The sequence below is a fragment of the Humulus lupulus genome, chromosome 3 (assembly GCF_963169125.1).
Source record: "Humulus lupulus chromosome 3, drHumLupu1.1, whole genome shotgun sequence".
NCBI classification, from domain to species: domain Eukaryota; kingdom Viridiplantae; phylum Streptophyta; class Magnoliopsida; order Rosales; family Cannabaceae; genus Humulus; species Humulus lupulus.
In genome coordinates, this window is record NC_084795.1 from 210723991 (window position 1) to 210729350 (window position 5360).

Here is a 5360-nt window from a genome sequence, read left to right on the forward strand (position 1 = left end):
AAAGACCAAAACCCTTGCCCTATTGTTTCTCTTCAAGACAATTCCAAGGGCAAAATTGTCATTTGGCATAATTCCCGTTAATCTCAAATTACCGCATACATTCCCAAATAAATCTATCAAAGCAAATATTCACCAATTAATTCTCGTTACTCAATAAATCCCGTTAATTTACCAAATTACCCAAAATACCCTTAAGCTTACTCTGAGCCAGGAATTTTACCCCGTGGTGACTTTTCTGCTAACTTGCTCACTAGGATCGCCTCGTGCCGGGTAACTCAAATATATCCACATAATAATGTGGAAACAATTATAAATCACATATATTTACATTTATACCCTCAACGAGTCAAAATTACAAAAAAGCACTTCTAATAAGAAACGGGCCCACATACATGCTTAATACACCTAAACATGCAAACATAGTCATGTTATAATATAACTCACATAATAATTCAATTATTTCCCTTCTAGCCCCATAATCAAGGGACTAAGCCTTGTTATGGAAATTGGGACGTTACACTGTGCTTCAGGTTGTTTTATGGGTATTGGCCGTTCTGGTGGTCTATTTTGTGGTTTATAGAATCTAGGTGGAGGTTGCTGATAAGATTTTTGAGGTTGAGGTGGGTAATGTTGCTGGGTTTGAGAGAAAGGTTGTTGTGCGGCTTGGTTATTTGTCCATGAAAAGTTAGGGTGGTTCCTCCACCCTTGGTTGTATGACATTGAAAAAGGGTTGTTGGTTGGCCTTTGGAAATTCCCTATGGCTTGCACTTGTACCATGGGCATATTATTCATATCCAGGGTAGGGCACTGATTTAATGGATGGGTACTCCCACATGCCTCACATGTATTATGTACTTTCATGGCTTGTGAAGGAAGATTGCTATGTTGTAATTGTTTCGTTAAAGTCGCCATTTGAGTTGTAAGCATGGAAATAATATCCAATTCGATCATATTAGCAACCTTCTTTGTCTGTCCCCTCTCAGTAGACCACTGGTAATTATTCATAGCCATCTCTTCCAGTAATTCATATGCCTCATTAGCACTCTTGCTCATGAACGCACCCCCTGTTGCTGCATCAATTATTGTACGAGTAGTACCATTTAACCCATTGTAAAAATTGTGAATCAGCATCAACTTCTCTATACCATGAAGAAGGCACTTCCTTAACAGCTTTTTGAATCTCTCACATGCATCATACAGCGATTCCCCTTCCGTCTGGTAGAAATTATTAATTTCCCCTCTCAAGTTTGCAGCTTTTGTTGGTGGGAAATTTTTTGCAAGGAACTTCTGGGCTAGTTCCTCCCATGTTGTAATAGAATTGGCATGCAATGAAATTAACCAACTCTTTGTTCGATCACTTAGGGAAAATAGGAATAATCTTGGTGTAATCGCATCATTACTCACCCCATTCATCTTAGAAGTTGCACACAGCTCCAAGAAATTGGCTATGTGCAAATAAGGATCTTCAATAGGCAACCGCCCAAATTGAACAGTAGACTGCACCATTTGTAATATTTTCGGCTTGATCTCAAAGTTATTAGCGGCAACTATGGGGTGTCTGATGTATGAAGGCATTCCCAATGCACTTCCGTGACAGTGGGAAGCACATAATCTCTAAGCATCCTTGGTCCTTGTTCCACAGGAACCTCTGCAACATTTGGAATTTTATTAGCAGCAATTGCATTCCCCTGATTTTCTGCCATATCAAATTCCAGCCTTTTCTTAATCCTTCGGTTTTGCCTGCAAGTTCTCTCAATTTCAAGATCTACCAAAACTAGTTCCTTTTGTCTACTTCGTCACATATACCAATATTTCCTGAAATCACAATATTACGACACAAACCGAATTAGAATGATAAATAAAAAAAAAACAAGTTAGAATAAAAATCAATTATGTTGATATTAATAGTACAGTCCCCGACAACGACGCCAAAAACTTGTTGTTGAAATTATGTACGCAAGTATACGCAATCGTAACAAGTAATAAAATAGTAAGTACAGTATCGTTCCCACAAAGACTGTTACTTATTACCAAGAATCAATCTTTATTTCTAATTTACTTTCAAATAATGAATACAGACTTTACTAAAACAAAACAAAATAAAATAATAAACCACAACAATAGAGAACTCAATACTAAAATATTAATTCAATGGAATAAAAATTAGGGTTATTAACTTCATCAACTATCCACATATGCTTCTCTAATGTGAATTTAAGAATTCCTATCTCTATTATGATAGCGGATTACAATTGTAAATTATATTCTTACTATGACTTATAACTCTCTACAATAAGCAAATTTCCTACATCTTTCTGGTAAATTAACTTATCGCATGCATTAAATACGTAATTCCTAAGTTACACAAATCATACAGGTACTCTCGTCCAATATAAATCTATGATTATTTTACTGTAGCATATTTATTGTAACGTCCTCCTAATCCAGGACCGTTACACTGTGTACTTTAAATAGTGTCAGACTTGCTAATCAAGTCATTTGGTTATAAATGTCTAACTAAGGTTAATTTCAAGGGTTAGGGTTAAAAATTTTGGACAAAGGAAACGTTGACTTTTCATTTAAAAGTATAATACATACATGGGATTCCAAAATGTTACAAACAAATGTTTATATACGCTCAAAAGTTACAACAAGTCGGCCTAAGCGGCAAAATCAGGGATACAACCCTAGATCCTTTGAGATATTCTTGGCTGTGGGGGACGAGCAACCGCATATGTATACGCCACCACTGAAGTTCTCCAACTCATGGATGGTCTAGCTTTCCTTTCCCCTTTCCTACACCACGTAGCACTTGTGAGCCAAGGCTCATCAAAAAACTTAAACATGTGCATGAACAGTAAATACAGATTCCAAATACATATCTAGCATGCCCAGCAGTAATAACCTACTCATGCATACATACAATTACAAATAAATGATCATTGGATCATTTTGGGGCCCGCTGCCCTCAATAGATGACCATAGAGTCAACCCACGGCTCTATGCCCTAGCTATGTGACCATAGAGTCACCTGGGGCCCTTGCCCTTAGCTCTGAGTAACTAGCCATAGATCTAGCAAAGAGCTTTGTTTTCCAATGACCATAGGGTCAGCCAACGTAATAGTACGTCCTTGATTAGGCCTAAGCCTCTCGACCAGCGCGCAACGCACTATTGTCACCCTTGACTAATAAGTCTAGGCTTTAATTAGACATTCAGATAACCAGACAAACAGATACAGATACAGACAAGTAGACCTCAGAAAATACTAGTATGCATACATATAACTCATGGTATCTTAACCAATCAAACACAAACAGAGTAATGACCATGTTCCTTAAGGGGGTCGAGCCCTACCTATGCAAACAATGGATATAATCAATAAACAACTATCCATAAACGGAGCATTCAAGCATGTTTAATCAATGAGCACAAACATTACTTAATCACGTTCATTCTCATGGATCGAGCCCTATTCATAGTTATAATCAACAACTGGGCCAAGACCTAATCATATATATCACGTATTGGGTGCAGTTTTCTTACCTTACGTTCGAGTGCAAAGTATATTAAAAACAACCCTTGAGCACGATCGCGATTCCGAGCCCGTAGCGAAAACCTCTGTTGCCCCAATCGATGGTAAGTATTTTCCCAAGCAATCCCGAGCCTAAGCTAGCCTCAATTCTCCTTAAACAGCAAGAATTCCTAAGGAATTTGAGAGAGATAGAGAGTGGGTGTGTGTAACCGAGAGAGAGAGAGAAGGAGAACGTATTTTTCTTCTATTTGAGTGTTTGTGAGGTTCACTTAGACTCTAAGTAACCTTAAGCAAATTCGAAGGCTTTGGGTACCAAAAACTTTCCTGAGGGCAAAATGGTCAAAGTCCCCAGAATTGTCTCCTAATCTTACTAACTCCGAATATATCCTCGAATATTTATTTCCACTACCCGATAACCTAGTAATGTACTAGATACCTGAAATACCCATTGACTCACCCCAAGTCAAGTATTTGGTCCCGTTTTGACTTTCCTGCTAACTTGCTCATTAGGTTCATCTCATGCCGAGTAACCCAAATATACCCACATAATAATGTGGTCTCACACGTATATCACATATTTTCACATATACTCCAAATATACCCATAACGGGCCAAATTACAAAAAAAATCCCTTCTAATAAGAAATGGGCCCACATGCATATTTAATACTCCTAAATATGCATATCTAGTCATATTATAATATAACTCACATAATCATATAATGACACACATATATCACATAACACACATTCTTCCATAATTTTCCATCCTAGCGCCCTAATCAAAGCCCTAAGCTTTATTAGGAAATTTGGGACGTTACAACTATCCCGTCCTTACAGAAATTTCATCCTTGAAATTTTACCTGAACAACTCGGGATACTGAATCTGCATATCTGCCTCCAGCTCCCAGGTTGCTTCCTCGACCTTGTTGTTCCTCAATAATACCTCAACTAAAGGTATAGTCTTGTTCCTCAGGACCTTGTCCTTCCTGTCTAAAATCTGAACTAGCTACTCCTCATAGGATAAATATGTCTCCAGTTCTAGATCCACCTAACTCAACACATGAGTCCCATCTAATACATACTTCCTTAGCATGGAAATACTTATTTTTATCCATTGAATACTTACAAGTTGGCTCTTACTAACTCCCAAGCCAAAGACAACGAGTTACTATAACAAGTTTGTTCTTATCTTCTATTCTCAATCTACCATACTAAATCACATTAGGTCATTCACTCAATAACAACCAAATTGGTTGCCTAGTACCTTTTTGTTGTCATTCCTCATGTACATAATCAAACTTAATCTCATAAACAATTCAAATCCTTATCCTTAGAACAATCACATAATCATATAATGACACACATATATATCACATAACACACATTCTTACATAATTTGCCATCCTAGCCCCCTAATCAAAACCCTAAGCTTTATTAGGTAATTTGGGACATTGCAACTATCCCCTCCTTAAAGAAATTTCGTCCTCAAAATTTTACCTGAACAACTTTAGATACTGAATCTGCATATCTGCCTCCAACTCCCAGGTTGCTTCCTCGACCTTACGATTCCTCCATAATACCTTAACTAAATGTATAGTCTTGTTCCTCAGGACCTTGTCCTTCCTGTCTAAAATCAGAACTAGCTACTCCTCATAGGATAAATATGTCTCCAGTTCCAGATCCTCGTAACTCAACACATGAGTCGCATCTAATACATACTTCCTTAGCATGGAAATACTTAATTTACCCATTAAATACTTACAAGTTGGCTCTTACTAACTCCTAAGCCAAAGACAACGAGTTACTATAACAAGTCTTTTCTTATC

At 37.5% G+C, this 5360-nt stretch overlaps 1 non-coding gene across 1 annotated transcript; it reads left to right on the forward strand.

The window, feature by feature from the left end:
• The first annotated feature begins 1141 nt into the window (after positions 1–1141).
• Positions 1142–1249, forward strand: LOC133828342 (small nucleolar RNA R71). The gene has a single exon (XR_009890967.1). It is a non-coding gene; the product is annotated as a small nucleolar RNA R71 (small nucleolar RNA).
• The last annotated feature ends 4111 nt before the right edge of the window (positions 1250–5360 follow it).